General features: G+C 46.5%; 1 protein-coding gene across 3 annotated transcripts in view; it reads right to left on the reverse strand.

Annotated features, from left to right (window-relative positions):
* The window catches only part of IGSF11 (immunoglobulin superfamily member 11), a 96,815-nt gene that overhangs the window by 25,975 nt on the left and 47,038 nt on the right, over positions 1-23,802 (reverse strand). The window contains exon 1 of one of the 3 annotated variants that reach the window (XM_080564676.1): positions 6,192-6,493. The exons of the other annotated variants lie outside the window; for them this stretch is intronic. The gene's annotated coding sequence lies outside the window, so the exon portion shown is untranslated. Of the gene's footprint in view, positions 1-6,191; positions 6,494-23,802 lie in introns of those variants that run through there. 3 annotated transcript variants of the gene reach the window in all.

Raw genomic sequence — 23,802 nt, forward strand, 5'->3', positions numbered from 1 at the left:
AGCAAAAGGAAAACCCAGCCCCAGCATGAGTACATGTGTCTATACCAGGATTAATCCAGCCAGCGTGGCTATAACCAGCAGGGACACCATGCTGGAAAGGACATTGCATGCTTTCCTGATAGCAGCTCACAGCGAGACCTGTGCTACCATGTCCTCCCTCTGCCTCTTACTCATGCTGAACAGAGTGGAAGCAGCAATGCCATCACACCCTCCTTTGCCCAGGCAAACAAATCCCCAAAATGCAGAGATTCAATGTTACAAGCTCATCCAGCAGGTAGCAGAGCCCCTGCTCCTAGCCAGGAGCAATAGAGCAGCTGACGTACACAGAGCTGCTGTCAAAGACACACATCTCTGCGAAGTTTATTGGCTCTCTACCTCCTGTTTTCTGGGAGGGAGCCAAGATGCAGGAATTTGTGAGCTTGCTAGCTCAGCATTTCTGCCTCGCTGGCGTGACGTCTGGACACAGCCTTCTGAGATGTCTTGTGTCCACTTGTTGGTTGCAGGGCCAATGTCCAACCCCAGGTCTTGTGAAGCTATTGCATCAAGGCTTACCTTACGGTATGGATCACAGGATCAGAACTCCAGATTTGTTAGGAAAAGAAGCCTGTACATGAACGGGATCTACACATCCTCAAATAGCTGAGTGTACCTGCTTGTGCTATACATTTTGCATGCAGGTTCATACAGAAGATGCATAAAGCATGAACAGGGAAATGGCACTGTTTCCTCTGGATCTTCATAGCAGATCAAGGGGAACAGAGGCTGGTTCTCAGTCTTCCTAAAGCATGGTGGTCCAGCAAGAGCGAGCAGAGGGGAACTAGCACAAGGACACATCTTCACGTGGAAGAGAAGATGTATGGAGGAACCTCTGGCCAAATTGCTTTTCAATTCTCATTTGGGGCAAGTACTGCTGCACCTCCAGGCAGCAGCACTGTATTTCCCTCATGCCACCTACTAACCCCCTTCCCACGCCACCCCCCCAATTATTTTTGCATTAAAAACTTTTACCGACCCCAGTTTTTCTCCTAGCCAGCCTTTACTTCACCCATGAAAGCACAAAAAGAAACTGAGCTCTGACATCCTGCTGCACCCTCCTCTTTATCCCTATCCTTTTTCCAGCACAAGATGAAGAGTAATGACCTGAACCAATCCCAGCTTAAGACAATGGGTGTCTGGGTATTGACTTCAACGGAATTTGGATTAATATGGGATTGCAAAATCTCCAAAATGAATGCAGCCGTAATGCTGTTAAAACAGTGGCTCAAAGGTCAGATGTTCCTGAAGTTAAAGGTTTCCCTTGAAATTAAGTAAGCCACATTGCACATCCTGCATTGCCTCTGATTATACCTTCGTAACAGAAAATGAAAGAGAATGCTGCATATCTGAGGACAAAACCCAGGAATATAAAACATCGCGTGTGCAAATCAAATGTTGAGAGTATAAAGCAGAAGCAATTCACCTCTTTCTTTATCCCCCAGTCAGTACTGATATCTTGTACACTGCAATGCTTTTTGTTCTTGTGCTTTTCTTGAAAAATTAATAAAGAAAAAATGTTAGAAGAAGACAGCACATGTAGAACAAATACTCCTCTGACAACAGCTATTCTACAACAACATAGCACAGAGAGCAGCAAACCTGGCCTCAACCTCAGCTCCATGCACTTTTCAGGCTCCTTTTAAATTCACCAAAGGCCAGGCAGTAAAATAGCAAGGTGTTGAGGAATATGCCATTAACAGCATTATTAGTGACCCCTTCTCTCAGAGCTCTCCCCCCATACAGGTAATGTCTTTGTGCATATTATTATCCCAACTGCACACACACACAAAAAAAAAATACAGACTGAACCTGTCTCCAGTTCTAATCAGCACACCCACTAAATTGAGACTTCTGACAATAATTACAGTTGCCCATTTTTAGGTAAGAAATGTTATCCAGAAACCAAGTATCCCAGTTCATACTGAAGGCAGTGAGGGCTAGTGGCTTGGAGTAGTTCTTTCTCCAGTTGCGGTGATAATGCCGTGACAATGCCACCTCTCAGCCTGGTACCACAGCTTGTTCTGCATCCTCTTGTGGTTATGGGGGGAGATGGATAAAGTCCCGAGGGGAAGCAGGACTTCCTGCCTGTTTCCACTACTTGCTCATGCTTCGGGAGCTGCACATTTTTCCCAGTGCTTTCCAGGGAAATCCTGGCTACGTTCGGTTTGGCTTAGGCACAAGGCTATATTTAGGGATGCAAATAAACAGCTGACGATCCATTTTTAATTTTCATTTAGATCTAGGATTTATAGTTTATTTGTTAATTTTTCTTTAATCTCCTTGTGCTTCATTACTGCCTGACTTCCACAGCAGGGGAGAAGAGGGACACATGGAGGAGGGTGAGGAACGGGACCCAATGGGAGCAGTGATGAGTAAGGTACTGAAAGAGGGAAGAGAGTGAGGGGGAAAGAGTATTGTTGACAGCATCTGATCCTCCGATTAATGTATTTCTAAGCAGATTAACCGAATCCCAACTGCTCTGTGCCAGGTTTCTTCCTAAGCTCCTCTCTCCCCCATGTAAACAAAGAGACATTTCCTCTGAGCAAACATCCAGCATGCTGACCAGAGCTCTGGCAGTACCCCTACCAGGCAGCACGGGGCACAAGAGAAGAAAGGGGAGAGCTGTGGATCGATGGAGATCCATGGAAGTTCTTTATTTTTAAGCACAGTTTGTGCTTTCTTCCGCCTCCTCAGGGCTTAGCATGACTCCTGACTTGTCCATCTTCAGGAAGTGTGGAAGGATGGGGGTGATGTGGGATGATGAAGAGGCAATGGTGCTATTCTAGTCCAAAAGGCATATGGGAACTTGTAACCCTGTTACGCTTTGCTTACCCATAGCTACTCTCCATGGCACCCACACAGGGAGGAGGGAGAAGAGAGGTGGGTGAGAGCATCCCCAGAAGAGGTGGTGTGAACCACTGAACACAACTGACCTCCTGCTCTGCCCCACCAACACCTTCACACTGACTCCATACAAGAAAGAAACATTGCTGTTTCAACCCAGGGTGTTAGAGCATTTCCCAGTCACTAGCTGGCCAAACTCCCACAACCCTACATCACTGTCCCTGTTTTATAGATGGGGAAACTGAGCAGAAAATAGACTTTCCCAAGATCATGGGGCAGGTCAGTGGGAGAGCCACTTTCTAGTTTACATCTTTGTAGGTCACAAGACTTAAGAATCTTTCTAGGTCATGAGATCAGCCTTGGCTGAATAGGTCTTCTCTAATGAGCCTCCAAATTTAGCCTCCAAGTTTATGTCCCTGGACCTTGTGAAGCAACTCCCTCTGTTGGTTCATCTCCAGCTTTGCTCCCCGGGGGTGTGTGTGCCATCCCTACTAACAGCAGCCACTGTGGTCACAGGACACTCCTGCCTGTCTGCCACACTGCTGAAGCCTTTAAGCATGGCATCATTGCCAACCCATCTTTGAGGAGAGCTTGGAAGGCTGGGAAGACCTCCCATCCCCTCTCCCCCATTACAGCTCCTCATTTTGTCGGTCCAAATTTCCTCCTGGCACCCTGCCTTCATCTGAGCAAGAAGTGGCTGAAACACTCACAGACACCCCCCCACACACCTCCTTTGGCTGAGATGAACTACCCAGAAAATGGGAAGATTTTCTTCGTCTCCTACCAGGGAAGGAAAGGAGGTCTCATAATGAACATCCAACACAGCACAGCGGATGAAACTGCTCAGAAAGAACAGGATTTGCCATTTGCTCAGCTGCCCATCTCGCCCTGCTCAAGTCACAATGAGAGCTTTAAAAATTAAGTCAGAGACCCACTAGAACTAAAATGATGGCTTTGCCACACAGTGACTATTCCTACTACAAACTCTCCCTGAGAAGGCTCCACCACACGCAACTTTTAAATGAAACACTTTAGATCTTTTTGTACTGTACAGCATGGTGTTTTCCTACTGATGCCTTTTCATTAAGAAAATCATAAGAAAAGTTCTGTGCTGCAAATGGAAAGGGAGATTGTGACTAAACAAGAATATACAGAGTCAATTAAGGCTGTAGGGAAAAGATAAGGGTACGGGGAAAAAAGTAAATGAATTTACGTTGCCCAAGGCACTGAAGGGAGTAAGAAGGGATTTACGAATTCATCAGGAGGAAAAGAAGCACCAGAAAGAAGGTAGGTTCATTAATAAATGAGGATGAGGATGAAATTAACGGTTAAGCAATGGCTGAGCAGCTTTTTTAAATCTGTCCTTAGCCAGAAGAATAAAGAAAGGAAGTTTTATCTAGAAAAGGGGGGGAGGAGGAAGGAGAAGGGGAGCAGAAACAAAAAGAACTTGAAGAATGACATGTCTACAAACCAAATAAAGATAGCAACGTCGTCAAACTTAATCCAGAAGAGACACATGCATTTTTGAGAAGTCTTTTTCACTTCAGCAGAACTATTACAGGGTTGAATGTTAAGCAATCTATATATATAAGCACATGCATAAATGTATGCAAGATCAGGAGCCTAATTTGTTATGGCAAACCATCGACAAACGTATTATGCCAGTGACAAATTATCTGACAATTTACATTGAGCTGGGGAGGTTCCACAAAACCAACCAAAAAGCAAACATAATAAAGATTTTCAATAAGGAATAGAGTTGGCTATGTTTAATTTTAAGTCGATATCTATCCCTAGTGAAATAATGAAACAAATAGGGAGTCATTAAGAATCTAAAGAATAAAACCACTTGCAATACAGAAGTGAAAATCTTTTGCTTTTTAATACATATGCACAACTAGCACCCAGAGGGCAGGCAGTAAAAGCAGCACCTTAAGGATTTAAAGAATTTGACATTACCTCACCGCATCAGTTCGACCAGAACCAACAACCCACAGATCAAAAAAATGGCCAGAGGTACCAAAAGAAAATGCACTTATTTGGACTGGTCTTATTAAACCAGTGTCACAGGAAGCCAACACTAACTGTCCATTACATTTGTAGCTGATGCCCTACAGAGAAATTGCAAATGTAACAAAAGAAAAAGAAACAGGCCCTTGCCAAACAAGCTCCATAAAATTAAGCATGTGTGGGCAATAGTCCGAAAGTTAAAGCAGGGAGTAGCATGAGTGAGAAAGAGGAGGATTTAATCTAGACCCAACCAAAACAGAAAAATGCAGGTAATGATCCTAGAGAGCAATGGTCCAAAAGATGCATATTCAGCAGGAGGGAGAAAGCCCAAAAGCTATTTTGTACTCTAAGATTAGAGAAAATAGCAAATAAAAAATCTTGACGTGTTTTATTCGCAAAACAGGCTTTTGTAGTTTTGGGTAGTGAAGAGAAAATCATCCTGTGACAACAAAGGGAGGGAGGAAGCAGCTTTAGCACCATTTCATAGCAACCAGCCCAAGGTTTCAATTTTGTTCATCCCATCAGGTTTTCCTTACCTGAGATAAGAGAAGAGAAGAGGAGAGGAGAGGATTAATAATTAGATCTGGAAGAATTTAGGAGGAAAAGACCAAGAGGGGTTAAATGTGTATAGCTGATTAAGAAACAATCCCAAGGAAGTAAAGTATAAAATATACTTGATCCATATGAACACTGCAGAGTGGGAGGAGGTAATAATGAGAAGTTACGACATTAAACTGGAAAAAAATAAAAAAAGGATAGACCTTACATCAGGAAATAAGTTGACCTTGTTCTAATTTGCACTGATGTAAAAGAAGAAGCAGTCCAAGGGAAAGAAGGAGCACAGGTGCTGGGAGTGCACCCAGTGAGAACATTTTGGAGACCTTTTCCCTCTCTCTCAGTGTCTGAGCTGCCTGAGATTTCAGGTCCCAAGCCTCAGTGACACTCTTGGTTGCACTGGCTCACTCCTTCTTTTTAGGAAAAGCAGATGTTTGTCCCAGTATATGAGCGTTGGGCAGAATTCAAGCCCCTGCTGAGGCAAAGAGCCTTGCTGGGTATTCCAGCAGCTTTGGCTCACCTCATGCCTGTTGGCAACGCACATAGTTATGTAAAAGAGATGCTAAGGCTCTAAAACCAGTAGTCATTACAGTTATTAATACAGTGACATACAAATCCATAATAAAGACCTTGTGTCCCTAGGGAGGTCATGTTCCCAGATGCCTGCTGACCACATGGATGGCTGGGAGAGGGGCACAGCTTCTAAATTCCTCTAATCACTACCATGCTGCATAAACAGACCTGACCTCTTCTCCTAGACGATGATGAAAATGAGCTTCAGGTGATCCCACAGAACATTAAATCCATGGAAGGACATCCTCAGGGTCCTATATATTTTTGGAGAAAAATCAAACCCCTGAGGACCTTCATTTAAGCTGCTGCAAAATGCCTGTGTTACTGCAGGCAGGGGGAAGGACAGAGATAGGTACTGGAAAGCACCACAGCTTGGTGGTAACTCATTTGACAAATTTGGCTGCTCATTAGTCAGGATGAAGTACCGCTGTGTTACGGGCTTTCTCCATCTTTGTCCACTTACTGAAATAAATAGGCATAACCTGTCCAAGAGGTGTCTGCTGGAGGTTAACACACTTAATATCCTTATTATATTCATTCCTCATTTTCTGATGGCTAAATCCTGGCTTGCCCTGCCTTCGTACGGTGTAGACCCCAGCAGATGGGACGCATACGTGCATTCCTCACCGCGTAATTCGGGCAGGGCCAGATGCAGCGCAGCGTTAACTGCTCCTGGGTCACCCAGTGGCTGCAATGCTCAGCTGCACCCCACAGGCCCAGAGAAACAAGCTCGGCTGTTGGTGGGCTAGGACTGAAGACCTGCCTTCCTCTCAGCGCCTAGCAGCAGCACTTCAAGCACCGCAATGCTTTTATCCAGCAAGTATAGAAACGCCTATACAGCTCGCTTGCCCCACCCAGAGGCATTTTGCTCACTGCCGTGCAAATACCGAAGTTCTGCAGCCCCAAGTACCACAGGAGACAGGGGCAGATAACAGCCAGGTCGCTGAATTAAACCCAAGAAGCGGCAATGACAGCAGTGAGGGAATCCTACAGACCTTGACAATTATCAGGTTCAGGCCCTCTGGTGCCTTTCTTCGGTCGCTCAGAGTTGTGGAATTGATCTGGAAACCACTTTATTAATGTTCTTTCTCTTCCTCCCCTTCTCCCCAAGCAGTATCATCATTTATTAATTTATGATTAAATGAATTATTGATTCTCGCTGCACCTGCAGTATTCGCCATTGTCCTTCTCCCCCCGAGACAACTTTGACTGATGTGAGAATGGCACGATGGCAGGGAGACAAAAAGAGGGAGAGGAGAGACTCAGTGCAGAGTAGGACCTCAGACACTTGTGCTCCCCACCGAAGTGCTGGGCTGCAAAGGAAGGATGCAACGCACCGGGGCACAGCCATGGGGCCACCTTCTCAGAGGGCCATGGAGGAAAAAGAAAGTGCAAAGCCAAATTGCTCCTGATAAGGATGGAATGAGTAGCAGAACTATTCATAGGCATTCAGCATGTGGGAAGGTAGTAAAAAAAAAAAAAAAAAAGAAGAAAATAAAAAAGGTCTGACCCAGAGTAGAAGCTTTAGTTTTTATTCAGAAAAGTCAGGCTGCAGTTCTTTGAATACATCACCGAAAAAAACCTTCCAGGCTTTTGGCTTTTGCCTTGCAATTACAATCAACAGATGGTGATTATTTCACAGGCTGGGGCATCTGGTCAGCTCCTAGCCAAACATAAATAAAAGACCTTTGCATGATTTTATCGGGCATGCTGGTCCAGAGACAAAAATGAGCTTGGGAGTAAAAGAAAAAAAGGTAAAAGACATTTAAAGTTCCCTGGTTTGGAGGATATTTCCTTTTCAAGAGAAAAGGATGGAGGGTGGGGGAGAGAGGGCATGAATGAAGGGAAATACAAGCAGGATCTTTACAGAAATATGCCCCTTGCACAGGTGATCACTGCTCAGCACTCATAAAACTGATGGAAATTTCTGAGCCAGAATCTCCCTGTCATGAATTAAACCCATCAATTAAATCCAAACCTGAATCTTTTATCTGGGCTGCAAAGCCCAGAAAAACCCTCGCTCTTCCTTATAGCATCTTTCCCCCAAGCATTGTCATGTGCCTCTACCTAAAAAGCAAGGCAAGTTTTACTGCATCCAAGGCAGGAACACATCAAGGTACTGCTCCTACTTTGCATCAATAGGGAAAAAGGAAAACAAAATCCACTACTGGGAAACATCCTCTCCTGAGAGCCTCCCTGGCCAGAAGAGCTGCAATACTCACCTTGAACTGACTGCATAAAAAAATGCAGTCCCGATTTTGGTCCTTCCTGCAGTCTTCATAACCCTGTAAATCACCGTCCACCCCTACACCAAGCAGTGTATGCTGGCTTTGTGTGCATGACCACTGCCCATCAAGGGGATGAACCCACAACAGCCAGAGAAGACCTAATGACAGCAGACAATGTCCTCCTTTAGGGAAGTGCCTCGGCTGATCTGCACAGAGGTTTCAGCGTCCTCATCATTATTTTGCACAATGGGATGGTGGCTGAAAATCAGCAAGGCACTCAGTCAAGGAGCAATTTTGTAAGGAAAACACAGCAAACTCTTTCTGCTCCTGCCTTACACATGCCTCTGGGTTACTCAGCCATTATCCACTAAATTAAGAGCCTGTCCTGTCCCAAAGTCACAGCCAATTGTAACTCTATAAGCCAGCACCATGGGGTATGCCTGGGCTGTCTTGACCTCTCTAGCAGCTTGTGTAGAGTCCTGATCCAGCACTTGCCAAGGCACGAGCCCTGCTCTCATGAGCAGCACGAGGAGATAGATGAGGAACTCCTCCAGGTTCCCCACTATCACAGCTCACATTGTGACATGCCGCTGAATGGTTTCCGACTCCCTCCTGGGGAGAACTGCCGGAATTTGGCCATTTCATTACATGCTCGGCAGGACTCCACGAGAGAGTGGAATTAGCTGCCCGATCACTAGCTGAGGAGGGAGAGGGACTGCCTCCAGCACAATTTATATCAAAAGACAATGGCAAAACAGGGCCCAAGGTGGGGAAGGGGTATGGACATGTAGTGTAGGAGTGAATTCTCTGCAGAGGACACACATAAGTTGTGGGATGAAGGAAGGGAATTACATTACACTCCACACATAGAGGGAACAAGCTTGGCTCAGAAATAAAAGAGCAGCACGCTACCCCACTGCCTCCTATTAAACTGATGAACTACATGGCTGTGCCCAGAGCTTCTCAAGATAAAAAGGTTCATTTCCTTAGAGAAGAAGGTTTTGACCTTCTCGACCTTACTGGGCCTGCATGCGTTTACCCATTTTAATTTCAGATTAGCATCTCGCATTTTCGGTACCCAAGGGATTACTGTTTTCGCCTGTGCAGCAACTGCAGTTCATAAAAGTATCGGTTACCCTCCCCCTTGTTCACAAAATCAAGGCAGATCTGACCAGATGGCACATGCTCCTGCGCTCTGTGTCAGGCTGCATTAATTCAGGGGAAATGAACTCTCCTCCAAAACTATATTTATTTCAGACACCGCCTTGCCCAGTTGCTGGGCTGTCCTCAGAAAGACCTAGAGCCAGCTTTTTTTTTTTTTTTCCTGTGGGCTTAGCAGGGAAATAAAGGATGGCAAAGGCCTTGCTGGAGGTCTCAGCCAAACCTCAGTGACTGGATGTGGGGTCCTCTGAGGTGAGCTGAGGCACGCACCCTCCTAGACAGAACTGATAGACAGCTAGATTGTGGGCTCCCCTAGCAGACTCATGCTTGTCCACAGTGATCGACGTCCCATTTTTCAAGAAGGCTGCATTATGTTGCTGTGGTAGGATCAGAAATGGGATTCCTGCATGCAACAGAAAAGGCAAAAGCTGCTCTGAACTGATGGAGAGTGCACAATCTAAATTCTTATCTAGATCCATCTCTTAAACAGGCCTGTTTTTGTGGGATTTGGGCAATGCATTTCACCTATTGATAGCTTTGGCCATGCTGCCCGTTGGCAGCCCATTTCATCCTTAACTTTCATCTGAATAATTCTCTCCTTTGCTGGAGTCAGGATAAAGTGAGTGCTGGAAAGAGAATCTGATGGGGTAAGAAAATGCCTTTGTTCCTCCCTTTAAAATGTTATTTACCACCTTATATAGCACATGTAACAACACCTAAGTGCTATACTATAATTAGTAAAATCATGCAGAGAAACTGTTCATGTGGATAATGATACTTTGTGTCCTCCCATGTGGGTAGTTTAAGGTTGAATTAATTTGTGTTTGCCCAGCTTTGTGAGATCTGTGGAAGAAAGGCTATTGTTATGCAAATAATTATTAATAATGACTCCTCCTGTGCTGTTCCCCATTAAATGTGATCAATGTATAAGTCAAAGGGTATTTTTCTCCTTGCTGCAAGACAAACTATGTTCGGCAAATGGACGCCTTGGTGTCCGTGTAGCTGGCAAGAGAGGAGAGCTCTGCAGTGAGGGTGTTTTTCTGAGACAGAAGGCTCAGTTTCTGGATCCTCCTTTCTGTGCTACAAGCAACACTTCTGACCCTGGAAGTCACTTGGAAGAGCAATCACACTGCCTACTCAAGGCAGCAAACTCAGACACAGCTCACAGGATCTCAACACAGAGGCAAGCCCATGCAGAGGGAAATTCAGACCGCCAAAAACCATATAATTTGACCACAGGTGAATAATTTTCTTCATTTTACAGACTGAAGCACAAATACTTATGACAGTAAAGCAGATCCTAGAAGTATGAGTATACAAAAAAACCCTGATCATATCCTACGCTAAATAAGGACAGGTGTCTAACAAAGACCCTTTTTTAAGGACACCAGGGTCACAGTACAAATTATACACGAGGGGTTTGGTATCACAACCTCAGTTCTTTGGAGCAAATGTGCAAAAGTGCTCCACAACTGGAGGTTGTCAGAGTCCCTGAGAGGATTCCCACAGTGGATGAAGACAGGGTCACAGAGGGTGGGTAGACAAGGAAATTTGTTTGAAATAAGGCTTCACCCAGGGTTCAGGGTTTATCATGAGCCACACGGGGGTCACACCAACACAATACTTGCAGGACTGTTGCATGACTGGGTGCTTCTCAACAAGTTCTATGAATGCAAAGAAAGAGAAAACTGGCTATTACCATAGCCTTTTTTAGAACTTCATTAGCCCTGTAGCTCATAAAAAAGAATTTTGTCCCTGTGCTGCACAAGGCTGCTTGCAGCTAGGACACATCAGCATTACGGTGCCATTTCCATTTGGGAAACAGCCATCTGTGCAGCAGCTCTGATGCATCCGCATCCTAAGCCCTCATGCACACTTACTTCAGTGAGGAATTTCTAAAGCAGGAACACAGAGAAACAAGAATTAAATTACACCTTTGGCTCCAAAGGCAGCAGCTTACGTGCACAGGGCTCCTGAACAGGGCAGGCTCTGATAGAGGTTAACGGTGTACCCTCAGGCAGTCACCTTCCATCATTTCTGCAGGGCTCCCGCTGCATCAAAGCTCACAGAGGCCTTAGGCAAGACACAAGGTAGTAAGGTTGGACGTGGACATCTTCAGCAGCTGCAGATGCTAAAGAGTCTGCAGTCAGAAACTAGCTCTGGGGTAGGGGGCTTGAGGGCCACAAGACACAGAAATGGTGCCTGCTCATCTCCTTGTACTTCTGCAGATGCAATCCAGGTAAGCATCAAGGAAAATGGATTTGTGCCATATAAGTCAGCAGGTCTGAGGTGAAGGCACTGCTGGAACTGACGTGGCAAAAAGAAGGTCCTTCTTCTCCAACATATTTCTCTGCTACCCTGCTTGCACAGTGGCTGTGATTAATAGACTGCAACCATGCCACAGACGGCCCAGTGTTCAGATGTGTGCCCTTCCCCAAGGCCTCTGGAAGAAGGCACATGTGTGTGTTTGCATGAGGAATTCAGCTAGTCCCACTGCTTGCATAGGCCTGCACATTTCCAGTCATCAGTCCAGGGCACAAACACATGCAGACGTCCACCCACAATTATCCCAAACCTTCAGGAAACTCACCAAGGTATTGTAGAGGAGGGACGCTGGTGTAGCTCCCAGGAAGAAATGCGTGTGCCCTAAACCCTGTGGAGCAGGGAGCCCATGTCTGAGGACTCCCTAGGGATCTCAGCAAGCTGATAATAAATGTGCTAGAAAAAGTCTTTTCAAAATGTGGCAATTTAACCATGCTAGAACAAGTCTTTATAAATGTGGCAATTTAACCTAAGAAAGCTCTTACTTTCTGTGTCTATTCTAGCTGAGGGAAAATCAGATCCCTGGGTAAGGTTTCCAGCCACTGGGAACAATGGCTTCATGTCCTGATACACATGAACTCCGTCAGTGCTAACCCCACCTTCAGCTTCCCAAGGCAAATAAGCAGCAGTAAACAGGATGGGCAGTAAAGGTGTGTATTACCGACATTTTAGGTGGGTCTCAGCGGTTCATTTACATATGGATTTATATTTCTTTCTGAACAGCTTTTCTTTACTCTGTTTCCCCATAAAGTTTGTGTCACTGGGGTATGCTGTAGTAGACCACTTCAGCTAGGATAAAACATCTCTGATTACTGAGGACTTCTCCAAACGGACTTCTCTAAAGACTAGGGTCAGTCTTCAAAACATCACATTCCCCTGTAGGCAGCAGAGATCATAGGGCACTTGTGTCAAGGATGAAATTATACACTTCACTCATAAGAGAGAGGCAGCAATATTTTTATTTATACAATGTAGAGATTGAACAAAGTTTAGTCATAAATAAGACAGCAACTTTACAAGATTCGAGATGGCAAGGTACAGTTGATTATTTACCACATAGAGGACAAGACACAAGTAAGCCAGACACATCAAGGAGAGCCCCCTGTTGAGTCACAAGTTTCAGGGTGGACCCTCTTGCTTTCTAAACTCCTTGAACTGAAGAGGTAAGGAGCCTAGGGGCAGCTGAATCCACTCCTAGTCCCAGACAGTGAAATAGGAGGCTGGCATGGGAAAGAACGCAAGGATGATATGTCCAGGCAGGTGACAAAGATTAGAGCTTCACCATTCTTTTTTCTCTCTTGGACTCACTTGCCTAGAGCAGCAGAGAGTATATTTTCTTCACTGGCAATTAATATGTTTGATTTTTTCAAATGGCAGCAAAGAAGTCATAACTGGGATGCAGCCAACCTACAGATAAATCTCAAGGTTTTCAGTTTATCATCCCAGGCGAAGATGCCATTAATGATCATGCATCATGCTGGTAAATCACAGAAACGATGCAATTGCCAGGGTCACAACAGGACAGCTACTTTCTCAATATTCTGGCTAAACTTCTTCTTTCAAAGAGAAATGAAACATTTCCTAAGCAACAGAACATCTGAAGCCTGATTCCCTATAGCTGTCTGCTACGTGGCTTCTCCGGTGCCCAGACACCCAGCTGAACTCCATCCTGCAGTCATTACAAAACTGCATAGACCCTTTCCACCCCACCTCCAGCTGCCATGAGTTTCCTGCCTTTCTATAACAAGTTGCTCATGAATGACTGATCCCTTGTGACTTTTTAGTCAGCTCTTGCTCTTCCTGTAAGAAGGGTCTCTTCTACAGAGGCAGGTTATTGCCACTGGAGTGCCTCTGCTACCTGGAGCCTCCCAGGCTGCTGCTGCAGGTTTTGGTGGTAGGGAAGAGGTGTGCATATGCTGCTCCCATCAGGGCACAGCCCAAACAGAAGGGCCCGAGGAGCAGAGCAGAAGGTTGTTTCTTGGATGTGGTTAGCTGTCTGATTGCTCTCTTGTAAGAGTGGCCCTCAGGGATAGCCGTGGCATATGACAGTGGATCAAACATTGCAAGTGGTCCCTAAGCAGGGAGTTCGTTAGGATCTAGTACGACTTCCGTGTTGTAGGTAACATAGCAGCAGCAGCAGCAGAAGAAACACTAATGAGATGACTTACGAGCCCTGAAAAAACAGGAAAGAGGTGAAACAAAAGACCCCCTTTCGGACCTGGGTTGCCTCCCTCCATGTTGGCAGCACTGCTCAGAGACCACTCACTGATGGGAGAACTGGGATCAGCTCAGAAATTTCCCGAGCCATGTCTTGCTGCGCTGCCAAGCCATGAGAAATGCCAATGTATTGTGCTGTAGCACTGGCACAGTGAAGAGAAGGAAACAAGTTCACAGATTTCACATTCCCTATACCTGGTGAGGAAAAGCACCTCTGCTTTCTGCAAGTTTTGATGGAAAGGGGAAAAAACTAAAACATCCCCTGCTAGTCCAACCATGGAGATTACACCGCAGCCCAGTTACAGTGCACGCCAGAAATGCAGGACTTATCTGTCTGGCGAGATGCTTTTCCAAGTGAGGAATGTGTAATTTCCCTTATTTACAGCAAGGCTCCGCAATCCCTCCCTGCTCTACCAGCTGCAAGACGCACAGCCAGCACAAGAAAGCCATTTCAGGACCATCCCTTTCACAGAAAAGATGCTGCAAGTAAATCACACACTCATGAACAACCCCAGCCAGCAGGACACCACGGTATGATTAACCCACCCATTTCATAGGCTGTTAAACCGAGAGACGAAGCCTTGACCTGGCCTGCCATGCAGCCCCACAGACAACGAATGACCCAGGTGGGAGCAGCGGCTCTCCCTACCCTCTCAAAAGGCACACGGATGGGCAGGAATAAAGAAATCTCATCTGCTTTCTTGCTGCTCTGCAAGATATCTGCAAGCCTGCAAGATATCTGCAGGCTTGTGATGTGCTCTTGGCACTCATGCCAGCCTGCCACGTACACCATTGATCATGGACTAGGCTTCATGGGATGCCTCCTGCTTGTTTGTTTGCTAATGATTATTATTTTTAAAAAAAAAAAAAAGGAAGAGATAGGGGGGAAGAAGGACGAGTGAGCCCGGAGTGAAGGCTGCCTCTGTGCTCAGTCTCTATGGAAATAATCCACAATGCTAATACGTCCTAAAATGGTAATAAAGCCTGTGTTCTCTTATGTAATCCCATAGTAAGAAAGAGCTCTGTCGGCTTGCCTGACAAATGATATCTCTGTAACCTTGGAGGGGATTATTACTAAAAAACAGGGTGGAAAAACAAAGCGACACACACACACACACACACACACGCTCCCACACACAAATCTGACGGATGCAGCAAAAGGACAAACAGCTCCAGGAGGGCTCCCAGGCACTGGCCCCGCGCTGTTATGTCTCTGCCACCTACCAGGGAGAGACCTCCTGGCAAAGCAGCAGCCCTGTCCTGGCTCTTCCTCTGCTCACATTTCCCTCTGCACCAGGAGCAGGGAGGAGGCAGGTTTTTCCTTCTTCCCTCCCTCCCTCCCCCAAAATGAGCATTCAAAGCCCCAGCAGGCAGCTGGCCAAATCCAGTTTGCCTGCGTCACTGATGCACGTGGATCCACATCTGTCCTGCCCAGTGGTGATGGAGCCAGGGTTACGTGCATCTCCAGGGAGGATTCATGCCCCCAAATGCATCGAGTTGTGTGGCAGCAAGGCAGGGATCACAATTTTTCTGGGCTGAACGGCAGGCTAAGGTTGCACAGTTTGTCTCAGAGATGTAAGGAGACAGGCTGAGGGAGTGTGGGGGGGTGGGATGCTGGGGTACACCCATTTTGGAGCTGTCTGGCTACGTTTGGTTGGCGAGCCACAAACCAAAGGAAGGCACCCCTTTGCTCTTGTGCCTGAGGTGCAGTATAGAAAAATGACACCGCCAGATGAAAGCCATGCTTCACAAGGTAAACCTCAGCATGTATCCATGCAGGTAGTCCGTTCACCACCTCCCTTTAGCTCCCTGTCCCCCCCGAGACTGTGACCCTCAGTGGGAATGGAGAGGGATCCACCAGATCACCCTGGAAATCCATTTGAGGCATCACTCTAACAAAAATTCCTTGAATGAATGTTCCCATCCTCCTATAGACGGGCCAGCCCTGAGCACCCTCCTCCAGGACATGCCAACTGGATGGCTAGGGGGCTGACCCAGGAGGCAACTCGTGATAATGTCAGTGCCGAGCTCTTATCTCGGTGCCAGCAAAGCATGGTGACTGCTCCAGCATCTCTTTCCCACAGATGAAAGCATGGGAACGTTTAACGGAGCATCAGAAAACTTTCTTGGGAACGAGAGATGACATCAGGCGGGTTTCTATGCCTGATTGAACATTCACCCTTTCATGATGGGCTGCGCTCAAGAGGCTTTTAATGTTTTCTCAGACAGCAGGAGATGAATGAACAGGGAATGTCAAGTCAGAGAATATTCCTGAAGGCAGGAGAATGCCAAGTCTGAAGAAAAATTAGCCCAAACACTTAAGAAGATGTTATCATGACACTTAAAAGAAATGCTGCAGGGGGAACAGCCTCTACCAGTCAGGGCACACAGACAGCTGTAGTCCGTGCTGAACTCATGCAATGCGACTGCCTGGAAAATGAAGGGTTACAATCATTATTCACACCAGTCACATTTTTTTTAATTAATAACCTTGTAATTGGTATTGACTTAAACCAACTGGTGACAGTCTTATGATAAGCCATTTCCAGCCAAGCTTTCTACCCAATTGCCCTCAGGTCAGGAAAACACTGAACTCCATTATCGGGCACCAGCTTTCTGCCCCACACCAGTCTCCTTCGTGAGCCGTGGAGAGAGGTCGCCCTAGAGAGGGATGCAGCAGCCACCCACCTCCACGGCTGCCTGCTGCCACCAGGGCTGTGCTGGGGGTTGGCATCAGGGAGAGCGGCAATTTCTGATGCGGTGATTTCTCTCTGGGGAGATATGACCAAAAAGGGGAGCCTGCTGCCGGGACCACCAGAGTCCTTGTGCTCCTCCCCATGAGACCGCGGTGAAGGAAGCGGAGGTTAATTCACCTGCAGGCTGCAGAACAAGCAGATCTCGCTCCCCTCTTCAGACACAGGCTCAAGCAAGGGAGTTCTCTCCCTCCCCTCCAGATCTGCAAGCCGTGGTAATTCTGGACATTTCTGACATAACTGCAGCACACAACTTGAGCATGCCTCTCTGATGCACGGGGGAAGGAAAAAGGGCAGTGCTGACAAAGGGCAGTGGTGCCTCCGCTGCGGCTCTCGCCACGGCCTCCCCTAAGAGAGGTTGCAGCTGAAAAGAAGGACCTGGGGCAACATTTCTGGCCTGAAACATGGCAAATTTCAGGAGGGGTTTTACCTCCAGAAAGAAAAACACAACCTGGGTACAGAAGCCATCTGGCTGTCCCTGCGTAAGGCTCTCCCCAGCAGTGCACGAGTACACCAAAGGGATGGAGAGGTGAAACTATGGGGCCTGGGGTCGGGACATCCCCCCTCCCGTCAGTGTCCTGACCCACCAAAAAGCCCCCCAAAGCCTCTACCTGGCGCCCAGGGGGCTTCAGGGCCGGCAGCCTCCAGTACCAGCGTGCAGCATTAGAGGGCAGTGCGCTGCCTTGCAAGCCAGCAGCCTGCGCCCCCCCGGGGCATCCCCTGCCCAAGCTCCCCCTGGGGCCGCTGCGGTGAGCCCTGACCCCCCCTTTCCCTCGCAGGACGGCAGCCGGGAAATTCTGCAGGGGCTGCGTTTTAATTAGAAAATGCCCGGTTTTAATTAAATAAATGCAAAGCTGAGTGATGCAACCAGGAGAATTGCCCGTGCTCTTTTCTTTTGCAATTCAATTTATTTTATGCTGTCCCCACGCTTTCGGTTTTCATATGCCAAAGAGTTTTGCATTGATCACTCGGAGCTGCAATGCAGAATTTGCCAGGAACAGGGCTGGAAGCGCTGGCTGGTGACTAAAGGGCAGCTGGAACTTCTCACAGCTGGGGATGCATCGGAGGCAGCCTGCGTCTGCAGCAGAGGAACTGATTTTTCAGATTTTTGAGCATCGAAGTTGCCCCTGACCTTACACAGAGTTCAGCAACACTCCTGAAAATCAGGTGCAAAAGAAAAGGAGCAGAAAATACACTGTCCCATCTCTAACTAGGGTGAGTGAGCGAGTAACCATGCACACGTGTACAAGCAAGTGCACAAAAACCGACAGGGCAACTTCATTCTGCAGCCCTGCAAACACTTCATTGATTTCCTGAGCATGCATATGTTAATTTTAAGGTTCCAGAAAGCAAAATTACAAAACAAAAACAAGATTTTTGCTTTCAAAAGCCAGTTCTGGTTGCTAAGTGACTATAATATATTTCTCTATCACATCATTTTAAAAACCCACGCACTAAGAGCAAGGAAATTGCTAGGTTAGGACATCAGGAATGTGCCCCAGCAAAATGATGAATTTTGCATATGTATTTGCACTACAGTAGCACTCAAAGACCCCAGGGAGCCATTGTCTTTGGTAATGTTAAGAGTAAAAGACAGTTCAGTGGAGGTCTTAAACACTCTGAAATGGGGCACAACAAGTTGGTGTAAGAAGATGTAGCACAGACCTGGAAAAAAATAAAAAATAACAGAAGGCAAGGAAGCAGGTCTAACAAAACTGAAAAGAAAACCCACCATTAACAGAAGAAACTGTAAAGGAAGATATCTATGGCCAGAGCAGGTGATTGAAGCTGTGATAAACTATGTTTGGATGGAGAAATTGTGTGTGTGTGCAGGGTGAACAGAATGAAAGGTAAAAGCATGAATCAGGGGCTGCAGCAAGAAAGTTTTAAAACTAAGGACAGAAAATTGAGAGAACAGGGGACACCAGATGAGCATCCTGCAGGAAAAGAGCTCACAGTGAGGGTACAGAGGTTTAGTCATATGTGCAAATCCGAAGGAAAACAATCTGCAACTTGGATAGACTGCAGGGAAGATACAGCAAGAGCTGAACCTATTGGTTAAAGCAGCACAATCAGCAATAGCTAGATGACAGCAGACACCAGCTCTGGTTATTGTAGCAATATATGCAAAAATGCTCCAACTGAGAGCATATGACTCCTCTCTGCTTTATCAAGCATCACATAGTAAAAAGTATGAAATTACTTTACTTGCCTTCCCTAATAACTCTGAAATTCTTTAAAAGGACTACTGATTTTATATCCAAAATACTATTTTACCCAAATGCTTGTCCATAAGACTTATCATCAGTGAATAAATTCATTAGCTGACTACGATTGTGAATAGTCTTTCTGCTTGCTGAGTCTCAGGAATGCTGGCATCGCTGTCTGGCATAAAGTCTGCATAGAGCTATAACAAACCCCGTTGTTTTGTAAATACCCTTTTATTCATGAAATGGTGCTATGTTTTCCTGTTTCCCCTACATCCCTCGCAAACAGGAATTTCACATGCTGTGCCAAGCCGGGAACAAAGACAAGCAGGCACAGATATTGTGCCATGGACTGCAGAGTATCCACACACAGGGTATATGTCTGGGAAAAAGGTTTGGGCTGGGCCATCAGGACTCTCTAGCTATCTACAGATGTGGTGCCTAGGATCTTCTCCAAGCCAGAGGACCACAGCAGTGCCTGGACCCAGGACTCTGAACCCAATACAATTACCCACTAAATATCCACAACATTGTCTTTTCACAGATAATGCAGAAGGCGAAATGACAAAACTTGATTGATAATTAAAATTAGAGAGGTGGACTTGCTTTTATGCCAAACAGAGATGATTACTGTCTATATATACAACACTTAGATCACTCATTGTGAGCACATTCTGAGTTTGTGTGGGTGTGCATCAGTAGCTTGTCACCCACACAGCTCCTGAATGTGCTGGTCAGAAAATTTAACAGAGAGTAGATACCTCCAAGGTTTAGGTTTCTGTAAGTTTTGTGACATTGAGGGGATGAGTAAATCTGTGTTGTGACAAGCTGCAGTAGCAGCTCACCGGAGAGCTGCCCTGTTTCTCCTGCCAGTCAATCATCTCACACAGATCCCAACATCTTGCCAGACACCTTCTCACCTGGTCAAAGCAAATAAGAAGCAGAGGCGAAAACGAATGCTGTTTCCAAAGGTCACATGAGACATAGGCTGGGTGGTACAGGCTGGGGGACACAGAAGGTTTTGCAGGGCATGGGGCACCTGGACATTGTTGGGACTCTGCGGATGCTGTGGTAGTCAATCCTGGGGATGTCAGAGGAAGACAGTAGCACTGCAGGTATGCTGGCAGTGTAGGACAGAAAAACACAGGCAGCCAAGTTTCCAAATGATCTTTTCTTTGTCTGTCAGTGAGTGAAAGTACCATTTTCTTTAAGATCTATAAAAGAGGGGGATGCCATCATCATACACGAGCTCTTTTCAGGCGTACCTGCACAACTCACACTGAAGTTAGCTACACAAATATGTGTAGCAGTGCTTTCATTCACCCAACAAGCACAGAGAAATCAGGGCAAACCCAAGCTGACAGCATGTGCTCTTCCCATCCCTGCTTCTTGCCCTGTCCGTGAGGTCATGAAGTCTCTTGTCTCTGTTTCCAAAATGAGCTTCTGTACACCAGGGGCTCATAAAGTGTGCTAAACAGCACTTTGCATATGAATGATGCCTGGTCATTATCTGTAGAGATATTCAGAACAACCAAATGTCTACAAGTAACCTCTGTAACGTGCATTACAGTCTAGCAGATAAGCCAAGCCATCTGTGACTGAGGCTTTGGTCATCCCATACTTCCCATATCCTCAGACAAGCCACTTCTCCATGGCTATCCATGCAAAAAACCAGATCTGTAACCACTTCCTTGCCGCCAAGGAGGCACAGCAGTGGGGAATTCAGAAGGAGGAGTAATTTAAGGTTAATAGATGAACCTCTCTGTGCTCTTTCAATGCCACTACTTCCAGTCTTGAATGGCCACGTATTATCTCTGTAAAATTAAGACTCATGTAGCCCCGCAGGTCCCTTCACCATCCTTCCCTGCTCCCATCTTGCAGCTCCTACCCCCCCGGTACCACGCAGCTCCCTGTCAGCAATTTCTGAGTGTCTCTGGCATGCCGTGGGCTCAGAGCAGTAACCAAACACGGCTCCTCAGAATAGACATGCTCCCCCTGCTGCTCCCACCCCCTGCGTCTTCGGTAACCCTACCCCAACGGGGCAGGGGCTGGGGGTCAGTAAAACAGGAGAGGCTCAAGACTCCAGGGATTAACTCTAGCCACCAGGCACAACTGCTGCCCGAGTCCTTCTCCCCACCCCATCCCCAAATCTTCCTAACAGGTGGAAAAGGAGGGGGCGGCCACCAGCCCCACAAGAATCTCTGCAGGCATGCCTAAGGGCTGGATATAGCCAGGTACGGCCAGAGGACCCTCACAGAGGGGTGAAGACAGCAAGCCAAATAAAGGCATGGAATTCAGCACCCAAGGGGAGATAAAAATACACGGCCCCATCCCCTGCCCCAAGCAGAAGGAAGGGCTGAGAAGGCTCGCTGTCCAATGCAGCCAACTTCACTCTGCCCTTCCCAAAAGGTTCCAAAAGATACAGCGAGAAAGTACACAAACGTGCTATCAGGTCAAGATCTCCAGGAGCTCTTCAGCAGTGTTGGTGTTGCACTGGATGAACATGGCCAAGCCTGGTAGATGGAAAGGTTTCTCAGACAGACGCAGCTGGAAAAGGAGCCACTGTCCCCAAGCATCCTGCCTCAGACACTGGGCACAGTTCCACGACCAAGCAGTGGGTGAGCAGGGAGGGAAGATGTAGAAGAAACACAGGAAAAAAGGGCAGCAACTCCTGGTTGTGCAAGGTTTGGAGTGGGAGGAGTTGGGAAGCTGGGGGGGAACACAGGGGAGGGATAGGTCTCAGACAAAACAAAAAAGAAGCAACTAGACAGAAAACAGACTCCATTTTTCTGCACTGCTGAACCGAGGCACTTAGTCTTTTATGAGGTCAATTATGTACTGAAAAAAAAAAAAAAAAGAAACCCACCCTCTGCCTGAGCAGACGAGGCTTTTCTAGTGCAGACCACAGGAGAACAAATTGCAGGGTTTCCTCCATACATCTCTGACAGCACGGCGCATCGCCGTGATGAGCAAGGCATGCAGCACGGGCAGGATGGTAGCACAGAAGGCAAGGCAGTGGGGCTACAGGGGTGATGAGACTGGTGGAAGGAGCAGTCTGGTGGGCTGCAGCCCTCAGTCCAGGAGCCTTGGGGGAGCTCAAGGTCAGATCTTGGCTTTGGTGCTTCCCTAGGTATGCCCTCACACCACAGCCCTGATCAGCATCCAGGGTTTCATCTCCTCTGTGAGAGGCAGCGCTTACTTGCGTTTGCAGCTTTCTTGATCCAGCTGCTCTGCATTACTGTGGGATGGACCATTGATGCAGAAACCTGATGAGATCATGAAAAGCAAGCAAGCAGACAAAAACAACACAACAACAAAAAATGGAACCCAAAACAAACAAACAAATAAAAAGCTTTAAAGTTGTAAGGAGGTAACTCCAGATATAATGTTTGCAATTTACCAGGCTAAGCAGAGCAATGGAGTTGCTCCACAATTCAGTGGCCAGTGAAGGTCTAATATAATGAAAAGCTCTTTCATATGTGTAATAGAGTCATCAAGAAATACAGGGTAACAGGAGAAGAAAAAAGTGCACAAATGTAGCGAAGAAAAAAAAATAGCTTGCAGAAAGCTGGAGCAGCACAACCAAGGTGTCACCAGAGCAGTGACACATGAGACACGTAGAAAGAGACATGCGTGGTTCTGTAGAATAAAGTATATCTTTAGGTAGGGCTATTCAGGAAAAATAAATAATTAAATAAAAAGTCTTTGCTAATGTGGCAATAAATGCAATCAATATAGATTGCTAGAGCAATCAAGCTGTCTAGAGAAACCGATACTTACAGATACTTGCAGGATTCATTAAATACCTGGAAAACAAAAAATTTTACTGCCTGAACAGAGCTTAGGACTGCCTTGATTTGGAAAAGACTCCCTTCTCCCTGCAAAAGACAGTCTAAAAGATTCCCCTTTTCACAGACAGCTTTACTGGAAGCAGGATTATGCCTCTATTTCACCAGTTACTCTTCATAAGCATCATCTCTCCCTCTCCCCAGACCACTTTGAAGCTTCACTTTTCATGAAGCCCAGACACTGGTGGGATCCAGACACTGACATGCTGACATGGGCCAGCAGTCCTGTCACTTGTATGCAAGTTTTTAGCAAATTAAATGCAACGTGAATCACACGCTCAGGGCTGTGGTATCTGTATTAGCTGCTTTTACGTAAAACCCACTTTAATTCAGCTCCGTCCTGAGCTCCCCTCTCCCTGTAATGACTTTACAAGGTGTCTTTGAAGCAGAGGAGCTGCCAGGAAGCTGCAGCAGCTAAGCATGAGACAACAGGGCTCTTCAACAGGCCATGTCCTGTAAAAAGGTGTGCAGAAGTGCAGGATTTCAGGCCAGGAAAAATTCAAAGCCCTCAAGCTATGTATCAGGAAGCTGAAACATCACATTCTTCATCCTCAGCAGTTACAAAAAATGTGTAGAAGACACGGCAGCAACCTCCAGCTAAGATGCTAACTGATGACCTGGAATGAGGACAAAGCCGCCTGAGAAATCACCCAGAGACCGACCCCCAACGTGCAGCCATCCCTCAGCTGCTGTTGTCTTGGGAAAACCATCATTTGGGATGAATATGCTTCGCTCCCTGTACTGTGGGAAATCTCCACAGCAGGTACTGATTTATGCAAGATTTCACTGAGGCTTTCTGCAGTGAAATCCTGCTCGGTGCGAGCTGTACAGGTGCCGTCCTCGGGTGATTGCTGTGAAGGCTGCCCATTCATCTGATTTCTGAGTTATGTAATCACGGGAGGGAAATGGGGCTGGTTGGTCTGTTTGTTTGTTTTTGCTTTAATAGAAGTCATGTAATCACTTTAGGTTTAAGCTCCGGTTCAAATCGGACTATTTTTACATTTCAGGCTTGATCTCTCTGGAAAGAGGATGAGTCCTTTTGCCCGGC

This window comes from Anser brachyrhynchus (genome assembly GCF_964034855.1).
Source record: "Anser brachyrhynchus genome assembly, chromosome: 1".
NCBI lineage: Eukaryota > Metazoa > Chordata > Aves > Anseriformes > Anatidae > Anser > Anser brachyrhynchus.